At 42.0% G+C, this 24,305-nt stretch overlaps 1 pseudogene across 1 annotated transcript in view; it reads left to right on the top strand.

Moving 5' to 3' along the window:
• LOC146822740 (uncharacterized) overlaps positions 1–24,305 on the top strand; it is a 456,948-nt pseudogene that overhangs the window by 272,657 nt on the left and 159,986 nt on the right. The window contains exon 3 of the transcript XR_014961787.1: positions 1,945–2,092. The product of XR_014961787.1 is annotated as an uncharacterized LOC146822740 (transcript). The remainder of the gene's footprint in view (positions 1–1,944; positions 2,093–24,305) is intronic.

A 24,305-nucleotide genomic window follows, 5' to 3' on the forward strand; every position in this document is an offset into this window, starting at 1 on the left:
CTTTAGAGGTCCTCATGTTTGGACATATGAAGAGTAACTACATACCCTCAATCACCACAAGACTTTATGTCACTGTGCAAGCCTTTTTCAAATACTTATGTCCATGAGCAGTATGTTTTATGCCCATAGGTAATGCTGGGTGCAGAGCAGAATGTTCTTCACACACCTCTCCACTCTGTAGGTAAGGCTGTCATCAGGGGTGCGAACATTCAGCCTGTGATGCTCACTAAGAGAACTATAGGCATTTTAGAGGATTGAAAATAAGCGAGCTCGATTTTGCTTGCCATTAAAATGGATAAATCTTACAGCATATGGCCAAATTTAATCCGCTTGCTCCCTGGGACATGCATAATGGAACCGTGGCCTGAAATAGTTACACAAGGTGGCTCCCAGATACTTCTGCATCCAAAACATTGGGTCTTTTGGTGTAAGGGCAATTTGCTGCACCAACAACAGACAGAAAACATAGAGGCAAATTCATTAGGTTACAGGCCGCCCTCTGTAACCTGCTGGAACCTCATCTGGGAGTATGCCAAGCCTTCATGTTTACAGCAGCAACCTCTAGTTGTCCCATTTCAAGATGGTGTTCATGGCGTAGTTTAACCAGACTAAAAGCACTTGTTCTCCAGTGAGGGACAGAGCCACAACAATTCAGCGAGCTTTCACGGTTAATTCTTCCCATTCATAGCCGATGAGCAATGTCCTCATCTAACTAACCAATAATTTAAACTCCAGCTTCTGTAACATTGTGGAACTGGTATCCTAAAGTAGCCTAAACACAAAAAAGAAATATTAATAAACCACCCTGGCATAAGTTCATCTGTAGCCATTAAAAGTTTAAATGGCAGCTCGCGGTGAGTTGTCAGCAGTATAAATGCGCTTCATGGACTTGTGGTTCCCAATATACCCTCAGCCATAGATGTCTCAGAGGAATACCACAGTTTGCTATGCTCACCTTTAAGAATGTAAGCAATTCGAATGGCGTCACCAATGGGTCATTGGGCCATAGTATTGTACAGGACTATAAAGTTTTTGCAGATAACGAGTGTAGAAGAATAAAGGAATTGTAAGTTTTAAGAAATGCTTTGCTTCTTTGCAGTGCTTTATAGACTATAATGAAAGTGCACGTCAATATCACAAAGCACTGTGCGGGTAATTTAGAGTTTGGCAGAAGGTACTCCACCGCAAACACAACAGATACCCTGTCCGCCAAACTGACAGTCTGCCCTCCCCGCTTAAGGTTGAGAGGATGGTCAGCCCCTGACATGAGGGGTCTCCGTCAACTAAAAGCTACCTCTGATGGTCGGACAGTATAGTACATCAGATTAAAGTCAACACAAATCCCACTCTGTTTAGAGTGTACGGTCTGATGGGGCTTTTGTTTGTCCATCATCGCCAGGGAATAACTGGCGATGGGGCACAGGCAAAAAATAGTGACCCCCGCACCCACACCATGAAAGAAAACTATCAGGGTGTGGAGCCATTCATTTTTTTGTTACTTATAAAGTTCCATTTTGGGAGGGAAAAAAAATCTTAAGTTTGGAGCTCCGCCGTCAAAACCGATAGCGGCTGTCCACCCAACTTTTTGTGCCTTGAATGGAATTGTAATAATTGCAGTTCTTTTCAGAGTACATAGATGACCACAGGGCCATTGGTCATCTCTAAATAAGACAGACTACTGTTCATCACGGTGGCAAACTTTAAGTCCTTTGCCACCCTAACGGATGGTACTCTGTCCGCCAGGGTCTAAATCTGTTTGTATGTTGAACACAATGTGATTGACTCAAATCTGCCTATTTTATTGTATTTGAATATCTAGACTTGCACGGTAGAGTCTAATTCCATTCAGGTATATTGTATAATTTAACTTGCATATAATAACATAATCTGTTTTGGAAGTTAATTGATTGACATTCATTGTTACTATGTTTATCTCTTCCTTAGGTATATTTTTGGAATCAGTGGGAAATCTCTCAAACAAATTAGCAACAGACTTTACTCCTGCCGGATGGACTTTTTCCCTGAACTGGAATACAATATTTATCTGGCAGTTTCTTTGGTTTGGATATGCTCTTTCTGGGTTGTGTAGAAGGTTTGTTTTTTGTTTATTTTACTATTAGCCTGGACTAATAGTCCATCAGGCCGAGCAAATTCGCAAGCTAGGAGTTGATACTATGGGTCTGTCAACTTACTGTAGGAATTGAACTATAAATGAGTGCAAACTTTAAATTGCAAAGATTAGCTGTCTATCCATGTGCTTTAATTTGTTATGGGCAAATCAGGGATGGAGATATGGTCCACTACTTGAACTGTCCACTGTGGGACAAGGAGACACAAGTGCTGATCTTAGCTTTCACACTTGACTGAAGCATGGTCATGGGCAGATCTTTATTTCCGTGGGGATCAGTTCTGTTTCTTTGGAAGGATGGAGGATTGTGCTCTTCTGCTGTTCCGCCTCTGCCTCTCTTGCCTCTTTTCTCCATGCCCTGTTTTTCTCTCTTGCCTCTTTTGAATTCTCTACCCCGCTCAACTCCACCACTGAGTGTTGTGCCCTGAGCTCACTGTTGCAGGGTGTTCGAGGCCCTCCACCCGCAGGCTCCTACCTGCGCCTCATCCCTGGTTGTTCAGTGGAAGAGCCCTCTGCTCTTCTTCTGTTCTGCCTCTGCCTCTCTTGCCTCTTTTCTCCGTGCCCTCTTTTTCTCTCTTGCCTCTTTCCTCTTCCTTCTCTGTCTTCACCTTTTTCTACCGTGTTTTTTTTTCTTTCTTTTTGCTGCATTTTTTCCCCCTGTTGCTGTTGCCTCCACGGTCTCTCCCCCTCCAGTGTGTCCTTCCCGCCTCCCAGCTGACCCACCCCCCATCCCTACTTAATGGGGGCCGCTGCGCAGCCGCACAGCTGGCACACATAAGGCGTGTCAATTGCAAGCCCGTCTGCTCCGCGAGCTGACCGCAACCAGTGCCAGGGACCCGGGTCCTCTAATCCGCTGCGACTCCAGGACACTCCAGGCTCTCAACCTCAGAGGCAGCAACAAATGCCAGCTCTCGACGCCGAACAACACCGAGGCCCTTTCTCCTGTCTACCCTGCCGTCGCACCTTAAACCCACCTCCGTACCCCAGCAGCATCTCCCAGCCTACCAGACATCACCGCTCACAAACCACTCAACTGCATCCTCCTCGACGTATGTTTCCTACACGAGCACGTCATAGAAATCTGGGACCTCCTCAACACCGATGTTGTCCTCCTCACAGAAATCTGGACCAAAGCTAACTCTTCACCCAACATTCCAACAGCCATTTCCGACGGATACAAGATCCTCTGCTAGGACCACCCCATCCACCCAGGAGGAGGCATCGCCATCGTTTACAAAAGTACCTTCAGCATGAAGACCACCGTCCAGTACGACCCTCATAGAGCACCTCCACTTCCAGATCGACCCTAAAACGACTCTCTGTAGAACCCTCATCTACAGGCCGCCCTCCCCCAGCGCTCCTTTTACCAACGCCATCCCCGACCACATCACACCCTATGCCCTTGCCTCCACAGACTACGTCCTACTCGGAGACCAAAACTTCCACCTGGACAACCACGATGAATCAAACACTGCCTCACTCCTAGAGAGCCTAACCAGCATAGGACTGAAGTAACTAGTCACTGCCCCCATGCACACAGCAGAAGTCACACTGGACCCCGTCTTCAGCAAAGGAAACAGATTCTCCTACAGCCACACCACGAAACACCTCTGGACAGATCACTACTGCATCCATTTCTCCTTAACAAAAACACCATACACAAGTATGCCCACCGGCTGCCCTGCAGAAGCTGGAACAAAGTCACTGAAGACCAGCTTATTTCCCCCCTCATCAGCACCCCACCACTGCATACGCCAGACGCAAACACCGCAGCATGCGTCCTCCACCACTGGATCACGAACTGCCACTGACACACTCGCCCCCACAAGAAAGCCGCAGGAAGACACATCAAGAAAGCAAGCTGCACTAGACAGGACATGGAGTAACAACAAATCCCCAGAAACACATGGCGCCTACAAAGCAGACACCACCGCACACCACCATCTCATCAAATCCACAAGGAAGAAATTCCTCAAAGACAGAATCCTCACCAACGCTCACAATACCAAATAACTCTTCTCCATCAGCAAGGAATTTGAAAAACCTGCAGTGAAACAGCAGATATCCCACCCTCCCAAGACCTCTGCAACAGACTTAGCACCTTCTTCCACCCTAAGATTAAGATGATATACGACAACTTCAACAACAAAGACCTCCTCACCATTCCAGCTCCCCCTCCATGTGACGCCACCCAAGAGACCCTGCTCAAATGGACTCTAGTCACGACAGAAGACACCTCGAAGACCATGAAAAGCATCCTCTCCGGAGCACCCTCAGACCCCTGCGCACACCATTTCTTCCACAGAGCCGCCTCGGCTATCACATCTGAACTACGTTTGACGATCAACTGCTCCTTCAAGTCCGCCACCTTCACACTCCCCTGGAAACACGCCAAAGTCAACCCCCTCTTGAAGAAACCGTCAGCAGACCTGACAGACCTCAAAAACTTCATGCCCATCTTCCTGCTTCCATTCGCAGCAAAGGTCATCAAAAAAGCCGTTAGCACCCAGCTAGCAGACTTCATCGAAGCTAACAACATCCTAGACATCTCCCAATCCAGATTCTGCTGCAATCACAGCCCCGAAATTGCCCTACTCGTGGCCACCGATGACATCCGCACCCTCTTCGACCAGGGCGAAACGGCAGCCCTTATCCTCCTGGACCTCTCGGCTGCCTTCGACACCGTCTCCCACCATACCCTAGCCACCAGACTCCACGACGCCGGCATCCACGGCAAGGCCATCGACTGAATATGCTCCTTCCTCACTGGCAGAACTCTGCTGGTCTGACTCCCTCCCTACCTCTCGGAACCGACAGAGACCAACTGTGGAGTTCCCCAGGGCTCCTCCCTCAGCCCCACCCTCGTTAACGTCTTCATGGCCCCCTTCGCAGCCATCATCAGGAACAACGGCTCAACATCATCTCCTACGCTGAAGACACCCAGATTATCCTCTCCCTCACCAACGAACCCAACATCGCCAAACACACTTCCAAGAAGGGATGAAAGCCGTCACCACCTGAATGAAGAACAGCTGCCTGAAACTCGCCTCTGAGAAAACAGAAGTCCTCATCCTTGGCTCCACCCCCACTGCATGGGATGACTCCTGGTGCCCCCCCACCCTCGGAAATCCTCCCACCCCGACGGACCGCGCTGAAAACCTCGTCATCATACTAGACTCATCGCTCACAATGAACCGACAGATCAATGTCGTATCCATGACCTGCTTCAACACCCTCCGTATGCTTCGAAAGACGTTTAGATGGATCCCATCCGAATCCAGAAAACTGTCACACATGCTTCCATCAGCAGCAGACTGGACTACGGCAACGCTCTCTACACCAGAATCAATGAGAAACTCTTGCGCAACCTCCAGACCATCCAGAACACCGCAGCCAGACTGATCCTCGACATCCCCCGTTGCAGTCACATCACCCAATACCTCAGCGATCTCCACTGGCTCCCAGTCGAAGGAAAAATAACCTTCAGACTCCTCACCCACGCAATCGAGGCCCTTCACTTCACCGTACCCATATGCCTGAACAACTGCCTGTCCTTCCACGCACCCAAAAGACACCTCGGATCAGCCGATCTCTCTCCTGCCACCATCCCATGCATCTACAAGACCAGAACGGGAGGAAAGTCTTTTTCCTACCTTGCTGCCAAGGCCTGGAACTACCTCCCCCTCTACCTATGCCAAGCTCCACATTGCCCCATTTCAGGAAGGATCTCAACACCTGACTCTTCAGATGACCCCAGCACTCAACGGAGCTGCCCCCTCAGTGCCTGTAGACCCTCACAGGTGAGTAGTTGCGCTCTATCAACCCTGATTGATTGATAATGTGTAAATTTGAGTAAACTTTATCATAACTACTGTAAAATGACCATGCAGGTGCAGTTTAAATAATGAAAGCAGAGAGCTGCAAAAAGGAAGTTTGTCACCATTTCGATGAACTACTCACCGAGTATTACTTGTATATAATAATGAATTGCTATACAGAATAACATATTACACAACTAATTCTAACTTGGGAGGAGTTTATGTGAAATTGGAAAGGAGATGAAGAAATGGAGAAAGTGTCGAGAACCATCTAAAATTACTGCAAGGCATTAGGCTCAAGGTATTTAATACTATCAACATAAAGTCTGAAGTAACAGGCTTGTATTAGTCCATGTTGTAATGTCACCAGAAATCCGCTAGACTGCGGATTAGCAGTCTAGCAGAGTGGCGACTGGGCTTTCTAGGGGAGGGGAAGTGGGAAGGGCATGAATAGGAAGTGAGGCAGAGGGGAAGGGAAACCCTGGATGAAGAGACATTTCAGAGGCTAGCTCCGATATGAGTAGGCTATGAAACTAGCCAGGGGATCAGCAAATAAAGAAGTCTCCTAACAAGTTCCACCAACTCCTGCAGATTTCTGGGAGTGAGTCACTCCTGCCCTCTCCGTGGTCAGGATCAGACACACGTTTCTATACCTGTTGGGGATTCATGAAGGTTTCATCAGTTGTCAATTAGGCACTTGTGTACTTAAGCATTTTCCCATAGACACAAAACGGGTAAAGCATTTGATACATCTGGCCTTTAGTTCTTAGATGTGTTGTAGGATTGTCGGTCACTCAAATATACATACTTTGTTTTATTCACCATTAAATAGACAGAAGACGCGGACCCTCTATTGAAGCGAAGAAGCACGGTGGATTACTCCAATTTCTCACACATGGTGGTTCGTTGCCAGTGGTTAGAGATATGTGGCTAGAATACTGTCAAGCAATTTGGCCACAGATGGGACGGCTCCTCCATTTGAGCGAAGGAGCGTTGCCCCACTAATTAAAATGCCACTTTTGCCCAAGAGCTGAATAAAGTTATGAAAGTTATTCAAGTTTTTAATATGATTGGTGGTGCTTAGCTGTTGAAAGGTAATAGGTGTAGAACATTTTATTAACAAAAGGCAACATATTCTTGAACCCCTATGACTTTATTAGCACTATAAAAGTTGTAATTGGGTTTTCAGTTGTTTAACTGTTTTTTATCAGTTCAGAGTGTTTGATACAACTCACCCATCTAGATCCTACAATGCACACCCATAAGTAAAAATATAAATTCTCAAGGACTAGTCCGTCATTACATGACCTACGTTCACCATACACTTGCGATCCCCCTTAGTATATTGTATAGCATTAAGACTCAGAATAGCTTATTCTACCCACATCATGCCATCCTTCTAGTAAACATTAATACGCAATTACAGACCTATATAGAAGGTGAGTATTTATTATGGCTCATTGCAGAGCTCTGTGGTGAGCGCCCACCCTCCTCCAGGAGTGATATTGGACTTCTCAGACTGTCATAAAATGTGTATCCAAAAGGTCAGTTGCAGATTCAGGTGTTACAAAGAAATTAGCTTCCCCTCTGTGTTCTATACAAAACTGGCCAGATAAATCAGTGCATATTTTGATTCCATTTTCCGCAGCTTCTTCACTTCCAGAAAGGATTGCCTGACTTCCTGCACTGTTGCCTTAAGATCTGGGAAGGAAGACATGAATGAGCCTTCATATTCGAACTTCTCCTTCCAATGGAGTCCAGATTGGATTTAATCTCTTGTGGCATTACTTTTCATTTCTAGGTCCCCACTTTTACTTGCCTCGGGACTGGCATCTGATGGGCCGGTGTTACATTGCAACGATAGGGCACCTTGACTGACCGGGAAGCAGTCCCGACGTAAGTGGTTTGTCGTTGTTAGACTATGTATTCCATTGGTAGAGGCTAGGCTAAATCTAATATTACTTTCACTTCTGGTTCAGAAGTTTCACTTGTCTCAGGCTTGGCATCCAGTAGGCCCATACTACGACCTTTTTGTTGAAATGCCAACTTCTCCGGTTTAGGATTTAGTTTCCAAGATTATGGGAGACGAACAAGTGCCTATGTTCCATCCTCAATCTTCTTCTTTTGTTAATTGATTTTAGGATTTACTTTACCCATTATCTCTTTAGCAGTTGGGGCTTGTCTTATCGATTGCACTCATTTATTCCTGCAGTGTACCAGATCTTCCAGGAGCCTCATGTAAGTAGTGCCATCCATGACAGGAAGGAGATTTAATTATGCTACTTGCCTGTGAGCACCACCTCAGACCCAGTGTCGAGACGAAATGTAGGAGTGTATGTCCATATTTAGTCTGTGAAGTATGGTGTAGCCTAAACAGAATATATCATTGGCTTGAGAGAATGGGAACTCAACTCCTTGATTCACTCTTCGAACTCAAGAGAACATGGCCGTCAGCATCACACACTATTAAAACATTCACCTGTATAATTCACTTGCAGACAAGCCTCCTATAAACAAAAAATATTTACCCAACTATTTACAATAACTAAAACTCCATAACCAGCTTGCCTATGAAATCAAAACATCTTTGAAAAAAAGTTATTGCATTACAACGTTGTGCTCCTCTTGGCAGTGACAATCTCATTGTTCATTACTGTTTGTCTTCCACATCAGCCAGAGAATCACCAGAGTCCTTCTCAAAATATGTGATAAGGCCCTCACAGCAGGGACAGTTGCAAGATAAGGCAATAATTGGCAGAAGGAAGTAAACTTCACAGAAGCACTAAAAGGGGTACTGTAATCCACAGATGTTACTGCCATGCATGTACCAAGAAGATTGTTGCCCTTTCACAGTTGTCTGGGGCAGCAGTAATATTTGCATTGTCCATGGCCCAAACCTACCAGTAAGGGTGGGACTTGCCTTTTGTGCAGTTAGAACTTAGCACAGCATTCAACGCTGAAGAACACGCAACACCATTTCCATGGCTTTCCATACAGCTGGTGACATGGACGCTGCCTTGCCATGGTACCTTTCTTTTAAGGATCTGATACAGTGTCTCACGTTAGACCCTTTCCTGTCCTACTTCAGTATTAGTGTGCCTGTCAGCAATACTCGTCTTTAAAAGCTACCATACACTTCTCCTGGAGACTGTTGGTAACCCTAGTCTCCTCTCCAACGCCTGTGCTCTGGTGCCAGGAATTTATAAAGGGATTGTATTTTAAAATTAAGGCTTGCATCAATTTTAAGTCTGATAACATAATGTATTCAGTTGGAATCTCTATCAATGTTGCCTTCCTAATGTGTGGAATTATAGGTGTACCACACTTTACATGGCCTCCAGGTCTCTCAATGAGTCATGGGTATCATGTTGTCGATGTTTGTAGTGGAGCAACAGTCTCGTTTTCAAAGTTTCTCCAGAGAAGAAGATGGCCTCCTTCTGCATGAAATTCATATTCTCCTTTGGTGTCTCTACTTCAGTGTCTACCAGAGTGACCATGGTCAGGAAATGCATTAAACCCCTTTCTGGTGATCATTCATTCAGTATGCCTTTGTTATCTCCAGTGAGTGAGGATACTATCCAGGAATTCATTTTAGTGTGTGAAATTTTAGTTCAAAATGTTTATGAAGTTAGCCATCCTACATTACCCTATTGGTAAATTATACGCTGTGAATTCAGTTTTGAGGAAGTGCCAAAGAAAAAGGCAAACAGTAGTTGCACTTGAGTTCAGAAAGCAAAAGCTCAAGGAACAAGCTAACACAATGTGAACGAGTGTGCGCCATCTTGTAAATGTTTATGCTCAATCTGTGATACCAGGCCTTAGAATATCTAGTTAGTGCTTCATTTGTTAAGAAATGTGCTAGGACACAAAGCTTTCTTAGAGCACTGCCAAATGACAAGCTTGCCAAATACCTTGGCTGTCTAGTGATGACACAACACCATGCATCTTTCTTTCTCCACCCCACATTTCCGATCTCCTTATCTCACTCTTGGAGTCTCTTCTTCATCATTGCTTTTGCCTTTTCTCACTGTTTTGATATTATTTTTCCTTCTCATTTCTCCCTTTTCTGTTTTTCTCTTTTTGTTCTGGGTCAAAGTCTGATGACTAAAGTAAGTCCTGGTTCCTGGATGACTGCAGGTAGCCACCACCTGCAAAACGTAAGAATTGATCTACACTAGTACACACTCAAAAGATAAGCCAAAGCAATGTAGACCCTACCGTTGCACAAGTGTATCGTATTATCATCAGTGATCCCACACTCAATTTTTCATGGCCCCACTGCATAGAAGACAAAACTATGCAATTTACATCACAACAATTAGAAAAGGAGCGTCTATTATTTTGTTTCGTTTCCTGCCCAAATTCAGGCAATCTAATATTAACAACTATTACAATGATGAACAAGAAGTGAGATTCAATTGTCAGGAATCTCAAGAATGCTTCCAATATCCAATTCAATTTTATTGATTTTTCAATACATAACATTTTCCAGTGAGCCCAGCCACCGTGTTTCATCCACTAGGGACTTCATCAGGGTTGTGCTTTTCAAACTTGTATGACGTTCAAGTAGGAAGAAGTAAGGCCTCCTGTTTCAGTGTCTTCCTGGGTAATAAATCTTCTGTGAGGCCAAGTAGTCTGCATTTGTGTGTGTATTTTTTTAATTCAGCTGTGACCCCCTAAACATTGCAAGCAGATTGTTGTTTGTAAATTGCCAGAATATGGATATGTGGTGTAATACCTAAAGCTACCCACCCATTATAGCATGTTTGAAAAAGTTGGCCAGTTTAGCCTTTTATCGGTGTGGTGGAATTAATCTACATGGAATTATGGACTTTTCTGCTATTTCTTGCCCCATGTGTGTCTGACTGTTGGTGTCTTCATTGTCTTACTTTGGGATGGGTTGTGCTGCATTATGTTTTTGCTTCAGAATGAGCTCTGTGCATGTGTGATACAGAAGATAAGTGTGATCCGGAGGCATGAGAGATACGTGTAATGTGGAAGACACGTATGATACAGTGGCATGTGTGATATGGAAAGGTGCCATCATGTTCTTGGTTGCAGATGTTTTTCAGCTGTACATCTTCCTACAGTCGGATGGTGTTGTCAGTCATCTGCACTATGAAAAACGTACGTGCATTGTCACTTGCAGCCATGTTTATGAATGTTATTTGCTTGTATGTGAGCAGGAGAAGTTATATTTTAGCACATCTGCCCATAAATGCTAATTGGAGGTGGTAGACTTGGCTCTGGTAGTAATGATCTGTCAGATATAGCATTAGGCTAAACCCACAATAGTCTTTTTAGGTGTGGATTAGTGGCATCTTTATCGGTCTACCAGCCCCATCTAATAAAAATAATCCTAAAAATACATACTATACGTGCACAGAAGGTCTTTGGGTTAATCTTCTACAATTAGCTAGTCACTCTGGTTCACACTGATCAGTGCACTTTCTGGGCACCCAAATCTTTATCCCACCAAAAAGATGGAGAGTCTGCACTGTCTGGAACACTGGCAGGGCCCTCTGATATTACATTTCCAGGACTGTGAGTACGAGATTAATGATCAGCTTTTCCTGGGCTATGCTGGTTCCAAGAAAAGCAATGTGATTAGGAGTGGACTGTTTCTCATGGGTTGTGGTGTGCATCAAAATCTGGTATGGCTTTGCCAAGAAGGATCCTCCTTAGGGCATCAGGACTCATACTACCCTTGGCAAATACTGTTTGTTTTGCATTATCTGCTAGGCTGCAGTGTAGGCTTCAGTCCTTACCATCCCCATGCATTATTGCTTTGCCACTGAAGACTGCGGGCATGGCCATTTTGCTAGATCTGTGCTGCAAACGTCCCGATTTGACCATCTCTTTAGATCCGCCACTATGGCAATGCTGCTTGGGTAATGGTTCAAGAGGTGCAGAATCTGCAGTTAGAAGTATCCGTCAGAAAAAAATCTACTTAGAAGTATCCATGAGAACAAAAGCTACTTACCTTTGGTAGCAGTCTATCTGGTGGATACTCTGTCTGCGTCAATGTACCTTCTCACCAATCCCATTCACCTCACCATACAGAAGAGTGGGTGAGTGATACATATGACACTGAATAAATATCCCAAGTGAGTTTTGTTACTGGAATTTCTATCAATATCTTCGGCCTTGTCTCTGCATCTGAGAGCATGGAAAAAAGGATTATTAACTGATATCTAGGCCGTGGATAGGGTGAAAACGAACAGAGCTTTGTGTTCCAGGTCCTCACCAAACCTAGTAAATAAAGCCACTCAACTGGAGATATTCATAAATTTGCTGATCTGGGAGCCCTGAGATTGGGGAGAGGCTCAGTTGATGAACATTTAGGCGCAACAAGCCCACCTGGCTGAAAAGTGCTCAGATGAAACTCAGAGCGTATGTGTCTGGCAAATCCAGGATGGCCACAGTGAGTGGTGCACATCAGCCATCCAGGGCTCCCAAGCTGGACTGAACAGGCTCTAAGCAGTGTTTCCATTGACCGTGATGGGATCAGCACTACAAACTTCAGGTGTACCTGAGAGGGGGAGCAGAGTTACTCCTTGAAGAGCAAACATGAGGGAGAAACCCAGGTGACACTGCTTTGAGCTGCAACCTGGGGAGAGAAGGGCCCTTACTGGGAAAACAGTCTTTACCGTATGGTCGGAACCACACAATGCGATTACCACGCATCCATTACCATGCAATTCCTTTACCATGCATTTCCTTTACCACAAATATGCCTTTGCCGTGCATGCCTTTACAGTGCAAGGTAAGTATAATTAAGGTAAATGTTTGTGTGTGTGTGTGTGTGTGTGTATATGTATATATATATAAAATGTATGGGTTGGGGTGGCTAAGGGTATAGGGTGGTAAGGGTGTGTTAGGGTTTAGGAGTGTGTTAGGGGTTGGGTTAGGGTAGTAAAGTTTTTTTTAGGGTTTAGGGGTGGGTTTACTTGGTGGTAAGGGTCCTCCAATTAAACAAAAAAGTAATATATACATATATTCAAATGTATATAAATATATACATATATACATATATATATACACACACATATAAAAATATACAACTTCCAGTAGAAGGCTGGGTGTTGAAACACGTAGACCGTCCGTATGTTTGGTTGCACTATGGTGTTGAATCTAAATTAATAAAGAAGAAGTGAAAACATATCGGAGTCGTCAGTGCCGTGCGTCCTCATCAGATTAATGGGACGGAGACGGTGAAGCATATACATATATATATATATGATAAAAAGTTCTCCTCGCTTCTCCTCCAAATGTAGAAGGTACGTCGTCGATAAGAATCACAGCACCACAAAGTTCAATCCGTTGAAATTTATTGGTCAATGGAACAGGGCATACGCAAAAGACGGTCTACGCATTTCGGCACTCGGCCTTCGACTGGACCATAGATTCTCGAGGCCCAGAGTGTCAATTTAAAGTGTTGATACAAATTAACAAGTAGAAAGTGAAAACATACTGGGCATGGTCGACAAAACGTTTTTTTAAAGTAAACAATAATTTTGATTGCTACAATTCATCCACAATTACAATTGGTTGATTGGAAAAATAATAAATATTAGCATTTGCTCACGGTTTGTAAGATAACGAAAAATCAAGGTAAAGTACCGATTTAGAAAGGGGGAAAGGGGGGGGAACATAATTATGAAAAGGAGTGATTCCAATTGATGTTAACTTCAACTCTGACGATGAGTAATATACATATATACAGAATATTTACAACAATTTCTTATAGTGTCTGCATGTAGTGTCATATTGAATATTAATTCTTGTCAAAAGAAATATATGTATATTGTAAATCATGTATTCGTAAAGTACTAAGTGGTCAAAGTTGTCTCGAAAAAATAATGGAAATCACTTCGAATAATACGTTCCCACCTTTCCGAATAAACCACTTGCAAAAGGTTTTTGATTAATCTGGTCTGTTACAGAGGAAATGAAGGGAATACAGCAGTATACAGTTTTATGATATATGTAACAAGAATCAAGGATCAACAAGTTCATTGATGGAAGCCAATTAATTCTATCCTTTCTAAGGAGGGGATGTCCATGTTCTTTTTTCTTTTTTCTTTTTATTCTGATTTATAAGTGTACATGTAGTTCAGCATCCAAATTATGGCCCCATGGTTTTTCGGTGCCAATTGACAATATTGTTCTTGACTCTGCTCTTCTTAGTTCAAGAATTCTATTACCACCCCTCTCTTTCTGTTTGATGATTTTAATGCCAAAATACTTTAAAAAAGTACTGTCACCAGTGTGAAATTCAGAAAAGTGTTTGGCCATGGGGTAGGAAAAATCTCAATTTTTGATGGCGCGGAGGTGTTGAAGGATGCGGAGTTTGAGTTTATTGATCGTACTCCCTACATATAGTTTCTTACATGGACATTCTAGAATGTAAATTGCGAATTTAGATTCACAAGTGATGTGGTCCTTGATTAATTCCTCACGACCATTTTGCAATAGATATGAGGTTGTATTCTTTCCATGTTCACATGCTTTGCACTTTGAGCACTTCCGAAAACCCGGGGTGTTCAGCCAGGATGTTGTAGTTGTTGGTTTGATCTCATAGTGGCTGTGTGTCAGTAGATCACCCAGAGACGCAGTTTTCCTGTAGGTGATCTGTGGTCTCAAAGATAAGATGTTTTTGACAGTTTCATCCAGTAACAATATTTCCCAGTGTTTTCTTACAATTTTGCGTAGGTCATCACTTTGATTGTTGAAATCAATGATTAACCTGGAGGTTGTTTCAGTATCTTTCACCAGCTTAGTTTGAAGAAGATCAGATCGTTTTTTTGTGCTGACTCTGTCTTTAGCCGTGTTAATGACTTCCATAGGGTATCCTCGTTGTAGGAAACGTTGACTCATTTCTTGGAGTTGGAAGTTTAAGTCAGAAAGTTCTGAGCAATTTCTTTTTGCTCTCAACATTTCCCCGTAGGGTATACTCCATTTGAGTTTTTTTGGATGTCCACTGTTGGCATGAAGAATGCTGTTGCGGGCAGTCGGTTTCCTATGCATTTTTGTGCAAATTTTGCCATTTAAGATATAAACTTCGACATCCAAAAATACAATGTTGGTAGTGCTTATGGTAGAGGTGAAGGTCAGCTTGTATTTGTTGGTGTTGAGAGAGTCAAGGAAATTCCTGAGGCCATCAATGTCGCCTTCCCATATGATGAAAAGGTCATCGATATATCTAGACCAAGATCTTATATTCCTCGCTTTCTCCTCTTTTAAAACCTCCGTCTCCCATACAGCCATCAGGAGATTGGCATAAGTTGGACCAAATGAAGTCCCCATCGCGGTCCCTTGTCTTTGCAGAAATAGATCTCCTCTGAAAAGGAAAATATTGTGTGTCAAGCAGAATGTGAGCATGTGTATTAGCATATTTGAATGTTCTAAGTAACAAATTGGTCGGGTGTCAAGAAACTGTTTCACTGCTGCTATTCCATCTGAATGATGAATGGATGTGTACAGGGATGATACATCAATGGAAGCCATGATGTAATTTTCTTTCCATTCCAATTTTTCAATTTTTTGTAAAAAGTCCATTGTGTCCCTTAGATAGGATGGTAAGGCTGTGACATAGTTCATCAGGAAGATGTCAATGAAACGAGATGTGGATTCCAACAGAGAGCCGATGGAACTAACAATGGGCCTGCCTGGTGGATTGATGATGGATTTGTGGATCTTTGGGAGGAAGTAAATGGTTGCCGTTATAGGATGGTCTCTTTCTTTCCAGGTCAAAAGATTTCCATGGTATTCCTTAGTCCAGTCCTTAATCGGATTTACCGTGAGCTTCTCATAATGTTCCTCAACATTCAATTGTCTGTAGGCTTCTTTAACATAGTCTTCACACGATTGGATGACTATGTTGCCGCCTTTATCTGAGGCTTTGATGATTATACTTGAATCTTCCCGTAATTCTTGTAATGCCGTATGTTCAGTGGGTGTGAGATTCCATGTCTTTTTCCTCTTGATTTTTTTCTCCTTTTTTGAATGTGACATCGGATGATTGATTGACATTTTGTTGATTTCCTCTACCATGATTTCTTGGAAAAGGTCTATTTTATTTCCTGGAGGGAGTTGTGGACAAAAAGTAGATCGTGTTTTGAGGCCACTGTTGCCACCTCTATTAGTTTCATGACCCGTTAGTTGGCAGTATTGTAAGTCAGATACTTGGGAGGATTCACTCATTGTAGCTTGTGTACTTAACTCAGTTTGTAGTGAGGTTGCTGTTCTAAGGGCTGGAATATCCTTTATGCTCAACGGTGGAATACTTTGGCTTATAAATATAGGTGATGGTTGAGACTTATATATATATATATATATACACACACACACAGGAACGCACACACGCACATGCACACACATATATATATATATATATAAATATATAAAGTTTCACTTACCTTATATTCTTACCTTGAGTTGTAAATGTATGTGTGGTAAACACTGCTCCACTCTACAACGCTTCATGAAACACCACGACTCTCCACTCTACTCCACAATCCCCCACTCTATGACACACCACCCCATGCCACTCTGTACCACTCCACCCTACCACACTCTACTCCACTTTATGGCACTCCACTATCTGGCACTCCACGCCACTCTCCTCTATGCCACTCACTTTTGGTAATGTTGAACAGCAGTCATGCTGGTGAACAAAATGGATGCAACACATTGGCAAAGCCAATAGCTCTTGCACAGGTAAGAGCTATTGGCTTGCCAATGCTTGTTATGATGATTCTTTACCCTGCCTAGGGAATGGCAACAAACTGTTTTAATTTGGAAAGCTTTAGGAACAGTTCAAGGAGTTCAAATGTTTTAAATGTACGTACATATTATGGTGATATTTAAATATATCTTCTAAGAAGTTCGCTATTATAAGTATATGCCTTTTCTGTTAAAAATAAACTTCCCCATGCTGTGGGAATAACATTGCTTCAGTTCACTGCCTATGAAGATGTTGACCTTACCACAAAACAAAGCTAGTCCCTCATGAACATATTCCATGGTGCATATTAATATTTAAACAAAGGCAAAGCAATATAAGGCACTGCATTACTGGCATAAGCATTAAACTGGAACAATTTCCTTTGATGCGCATAAGCATTAAACTGGAACAATTTCCTTTGATGCCTCTCGGTTACTTGCCAAAAATGATCAAACCAGTTTATATTGTATTGCATTGTATTCCACCGTCCTTCTTTATTTGAAAACATGGATCAAATGGCAATAGTGAAGTATTATGGGATTCAAAACTGACTCAAATAGCTTTTAGCAATATTATCAAACCACTAACAATTTTTAGACCCCAAAAGTCTAAATTCAGTAGCTTCATGTCAAACTGTCAATAACGTTTTGTATTAATAAATAGAGCAACGGATAGTTTGAATTTCTAAATATCTGAAAAAACATGGGGATAGACAGCTTTTAATGTGAAATACCTGTCCTTTCTGCTACTAGTGTGTGGATCTGGTGAGCAAAGTGTGTTTAAATGCTGTGTTTAAGACTGCAGTACCGCCTCCTGTCTACAGGGGCAGAGCTGAGCAAAAATATAAACCCACTTAATAAAACACAGGTCCCCACAAGGCAATTTTTAAAAAAGTTATAAAAATTGTAAAGTATGTTCCTGAAGTCATTTTTAGGTCGAGCATAGCGCAGCACACATGCGCTGCTCTAGGAGAGGGCCTCTTGAAATCACTCCAGACATGCTGAAAGCTTTCTGTAAGCTCGTGCTTGTGGTTGTCACATTCTATTTGCCTTTGCATGTGGCTTTCAAGAAATGAAAGCACGCAATTGGCCAAAAGCGGGTGCATGTCCCACCTTTTCTTAAAATGTTCACTCCCATGGCGTTTTGCTCTCGGGAGCGAGCAGGCTGGCAGCTGCATTCCTTCTGGGTCACATGCTTTCGCTTATCAGGTTACTAATTGATCTTACCGCGCCGCCCTGATTTTCTTTGAAATGCTTGTTCTTCAGTTCTGTTCTGTGCTACAAAAATTTATTTTCCTCCAGGGGAGGTTGTTTATCTGGGCCTCTTGCTCTGAATGCGAAGCAGATGCAAAGTCACTTCAGATAATAATTAAATTCCTGCTGTTCATAATATCCTCGCAGCTTGTTATGCACCCGGATCCGATGAATTTAAGCAGCTAATTGCTGTGAAGGTGGTGTATTTATGAATCTGTCAATGTTTACCCGGTGTAGCAGCTGTCTGCTGCTTCCCTCTAACAGTGATAAAATCCGAGGCATCGATTTCGAGGTCACGGGATTGACTGCGCCAAGAGAACACGTTGTTATTCCTGGAGATGGGGAGATAGCGGGAAGCCACGCACCGGTGCCCGCAGGCATCCGATGAAGCATGTGTCACAGCAGCGCCCAACTTGTTGCCAGGAGCCTGGCCTAGGGTATTTACTGCACATTCTGATGCATTGGAATGAAATATGCAGGAGAGTGCCACAGATCACGGAGATAAAGGTTCCTCGTGTGATTGCTGCTAATTCCGACCTTTCCTGTCATTACTTGCCCTATTTAAACACCCACTTGACCAGGTGGAAATTATTTTTACAGGTTCCATGTAAAAGCACTTGAGCTGTGGGACACGCCACATATTTACAGTCTACTCAATGCAACATAAATACACTCAACATAATACCACTCAGTAACACATAATTACGCATCACATAATTAAACTCTATTCAATGCAACATAAATACACTCCACATAATACCACCGTGCCACATAATTACACGACACATAAATACACAACTCAATGCAACATAAATACACTCCACAAAATATCACTCAGTGTGACAAAGTTACACGCCAAATAATTACACTCTACTGAATGCAACATACACTCCACATAATACCACTTGGTGCCACATAATTACATGCCACATAAATACATTCTACTCAATGCAACATAAATACACACCGCATAATACCACTCAGTACCACATAATTACACACCATGTAATTACACTCTACTCAATGCAACATAAATACACTCCACATAATACCACTCAGTGTGACATAGTTACACGCCACATAATTACACTCTACTCAATGCAACATGAATACACCCCACTTACCACTCAGTACCACATAATTACAAGCCACATAATTACTCTACTCAAAGCCACATAAAGACACTCCACATAATACCACACAGTGCCACATAATTACATGCCACATAATTAAACACTACTCAATGCAACATAAATACACTCCATATACCACTCAGTGCCACATAATTGCACACCACATACTTACACTCTACTCAATGCAACATAAATACAATCAACATAATGCCACTCAGTACCACATAATTACACGTCACATAATTACACTCTATTCAATGCAACATAAATACACTCCACATAATACCACTGTGCCACATAATTACACGCAACATGATAACACTACTCAATGCAACATAAATACACTCCACAAAATACCACTCAGTGTGACATAGTTACACGCCACATAATTACTCTCTACTCAATGCAACATAAATACACTCCACATAATACCACTCAGTGCCACATAATTATGTGCTGCATAATTACACTACACTCAATGCGACATACAGTCCAAATAATACCCCTCAGTGCCACATAATTACATGCCACATAATTATACTCTACTGAATGCAACATACACTCCACATAATACCACTCAGTGCCACATAATCATGTGCCACATAATTACACTCTACTCAATGCAACATAAATACACTCCACATACTATAACTCAGTGCCACATAATTACATGCCACATAATTATACTCTACTCAATGCAACATCAATACACTCCATATAATCCCACTCAGTGCCACATAATTACACGCCACATATTTTCACTCTACTCAATGCAACCTTTATACACCCAACATAATACCACTCAGTACCACATAATTCCACGTCACATAAGCACACTCTATTCAATGCAACATCAATGCAACATAAATTCAACCCACATACCACTCAGTACCACATAATTACAAGCCAAATAATTACACTCTACTCAATGCAATATAAATACCCGCAACATAATACCACTAAGTGCCACATAATTACACTCTACTCAATGCAACATAAATACACTCCACATAATACCACTCAGTGCCACATAATTATGTGCTACATAATTACACTGCAGTCAATGCAACATACACTCCAAATAATACCACTCAGTGCCACATAATTACAATCTACTGAATGCAACATACACTCCAAATAATACCACTCAGTGCCACATAATTACAAGCCACATAATTACACTCTACTCAGTGCAACATAAATACACTTTATATAATACCACTCTGTGCCACATAATTACACGCCACATATTTACTCTCTAACTCAATGCAACATTCATACACTCAACATAATACCACTCAGTACCACATAATTACACGTCACATAATCACACTCCATTCAAGGCAACATAAATACACTCCACAAAATACCACTCAGTGCGACATAGTTACATGCCACATAATTACACTCTACTCAATGCAACATAGATACACTCCACATAATACCACTCAGTGCCACATAATTATGTGCTACATGATTACACTGCACTCAATGCAACATACACTCCAAATAATAACACTCAGTGCCACATAATCACACGCCACATAATTACACTCAACTGAATGCAACACACACTCCACATAATACCACTCAGTGCCACATAATTACACGGCACATAATTACACTCTATTCAAAGCAACATAAATATACTCCACAAAATACTACTCAGTGCCACGTATTAACATGCCACATAATTACAGTATACTCAATGCAGTATAAATACATTCCACATAATACCACTCACTACGACATAATTATGCACCATGTAATTACTCTACTCATTGCAACATAAATACACTCCACATAATACCACTCAGTACCACATAATCACATATCACAATTACACTCTATGCAATGCAACATAAATACACTCCACATGATACCACTCAGTACCTCAAAATGACAAGCCACATAACTACTCTCTACTGAATGCAACATTATTACCCTCCACATAATACCACTCAGTGCCACATAATTAAACGCCACATATTTACACTCTACTCAATGCAACATAAATACACTCAACATAATACCACTTAGTACCACATAATTACACATCACATAATTACACTCTATTCAATGCAACATAAATACACTCCACATAATACCACTGTGCCATATAATTACATGCCACATAATTACACTCTACTCAATGCAACATAAATACACTCCACAAAATACCGCTCAGTGTGACAGTTACACGCCACATAATTACACTCTACTCAATGCAACATAAATACACTCCACATAATACCACTCAGTGCGACATAGTTACATGCCACATAAATACATTCTACTCAATGCAACATGAATACACCCCACATACCACTCAGTACCTCATAATTACAAGCCACATAATTACTGTACTCAAAGCAACATAAATACACTCCACATAATACCACTCAGTGCCACATAATTACATACCACATAATTATACTCTACTCAATGCAACATAAATAAACTCCATATAATACCACTCAGTGCCACATAATTACACGCCACATATTTACACTCTACTCAATGCAACATTTATACACCCAACATAATACCACTCAGTACTACATAATTACACGTCACATAATCACACTCTATTCAATGCAACATAAATACACTCCGCATAATACCACTGTGCCACATAATTACACACCACATAATAACACTCTACTCAATGCAACATAAATACTCTCCACAAATTACCACTCAGTGCGACATAGTTACATGCCACATAATTCCACGCCACATATTTCCACTCTACTCAATGCAACATTTATATACCCAACATAATACCACTCAGTACTACATAATTACACGTCACATAATCACACTCTATTCAATGCAACGTAAATACACTCCACATAATAACATTGTGCCACATAAATACACACCACATAATAACACTCTACTCAATGCAACATACATACACTCCACATAATACCACTCAGTGTCACATAATTATGTTCTACATAATTACACTGCACTCAATGCAACATCCACTCCACATAATACCACTCAGTGCCACATAATTACACAACACTTAATTACACTCTACTCAATGCAACATAATACACTCCACATAAAACCACTCAGTGCCACGTAATAACATGCCACATAATTACTCCACTCAATGCAATATAAATACACTCCACATAATACCATTCACTACCACCTAACCACATGTCATAATTACACTCTATTCAATGCAACATAAATACACTCCATATAATACCACTCAGTGCCACATAATTACACATCACATAATTACACTTTACCCAATGCAACATAAATACACTCCACATAATGCCACTCAGTACCACATAATTACACGTCACATAATTACACTCTATTCAATGCAACATACACTCCAAATAATAACACTGAGCCACATAATTACACGCCACATAATTGCAATCTACTCAATGCATCATAAATACACTCGACATAATACCACTCAGTGTGACATACTTGCACGCCACATAATTATACTCTACTCAATGCAACATAAATACACCCCACATACCACTCAGTACCACATAATTACAAGCCAAATAACTACACTCTACTCAATGCAACATAAATACCCGCAACATAATACCACTAAGTGCCATTAATTACACTCTACGCAATGCAACATAAATACACTCCACATAATACCACTCAGTGCCACATAATTATGTGCTACATAATTACACTGCAGTCATAGCAACATACACTCCAAATAATACCACTCAGTGCCACATAATTACATGCCACATAATTACACTCTACTGAATGCAACATACACTCCACATAATACCACTGAGTGCCACATAATTACAAGCCACATAATTACACTCTACTCAATGCAACATAAATACACTACACATAATACCAGTCAGTGCCACATAACTACACGCCACATAATCATACTCTACTCAGTGCAACATGAATACACTCCATATAATACCACTCAGTACCACATAATTACACTTCACATAATTACACTCTACTCAATGCAACATAAATACACTCCACATAATACCACTCAGTGCCACATAAGTATGTGCTACATAATTACACTGCACTCAATGCAACATACACTCCAAATAATAACACTCAGTGCCACATAATTACACGCCACTTAATTACACTCAACTGAATGCAACATACATTCCACATAATACCACTTAGTGCCACATAATTACACGCCACATAATTACACTCTACTCAATGCAACATAAACACACTCCACATAATACCACTCAGTGCCACGTAATAACATGCCACATAATTACAGTATACTCAATGCAGTATAAATACACTCCACATAATACCATTCACTACGACATAATTACGCACCATGTAATTACTCTACTCATTGCAACATAAATACACTCCTCATAATACTACTCAGTACCACATAATCACATATCACAATTACACTCTATTCAATGCAACATAAATACACTCCACATAATACCACTCAGTGCCACATAATTACACATCACATAATTACACTCTACTCAATGCAACATAAATACACTCCACATAATACCACTCAGTGTGACATAGTTGCCTGTTTTGGGGCATCACCCTTCATCAGCCAGGCTATCTTGAATCCAGTGGCACAGTGAGCCCGGAACCCACGTCTGGGCATACCCGACACACTTAGGGTGAGAAAGTAAAAGTCACACAGATGATGGACAGAATGCAGAGCAAATCAAACATTCACCCCCCAGTCAAGCGATCTGGGTTAAGTCCATCGTTCTTGTGCTCACCACGCCACCCCAGTTTAGACCCAGCCATAAGCAAATCAGTTTTGACCCTGTGGCTCATGGGAACAGTTTACCCGAACTGCCAAGCCAGGTCCTCCCTGGACCGGAAACAAGCATCATGCGACCGGTTTTGAGGCATTACCCTTCATCAGCCAGGCTAGCTTGAATCCAGTGGCACAGTGAGCCCGGGACCCACGTCTGGGCATACTCGGCGCACTTAGGGCAAGAAAGCAAAAGACACACAAATGGACGGAATGCAGAGCAAATCAAACATTCACCCCCAGTCAAGAGAACTGCTTCTAGTCCTGCGGTCTTTTGGGCCCTCGCACATAACAGACGCCCGAGGCGGCTGAGAGCTTTATGTCACCCAACAAGACACTTTTACAAGGGCCTCGACAAGACCATTCAACCTTTTTCAGCACTGCCATGCGCATAGAGGACATTACAATTAACAACGGCAAAGAGTGGAACCCTCCCATGTCTTCTCCCACAG

Source organism: Triturus cristatus, chromosome 5_2 (assembly GCF_964204655.1).
Source record: "Triturus cristatus chromosome 5_2, aTriCri1.1, whole genome shotgun sequence".
NCBI classification, from domain to species: domain Eukaryota; kingdom Metazoa; phylum Chordata; class Amphibia; order Caudata; family Salamandridae; genus Triturus; species Triturus cristatus.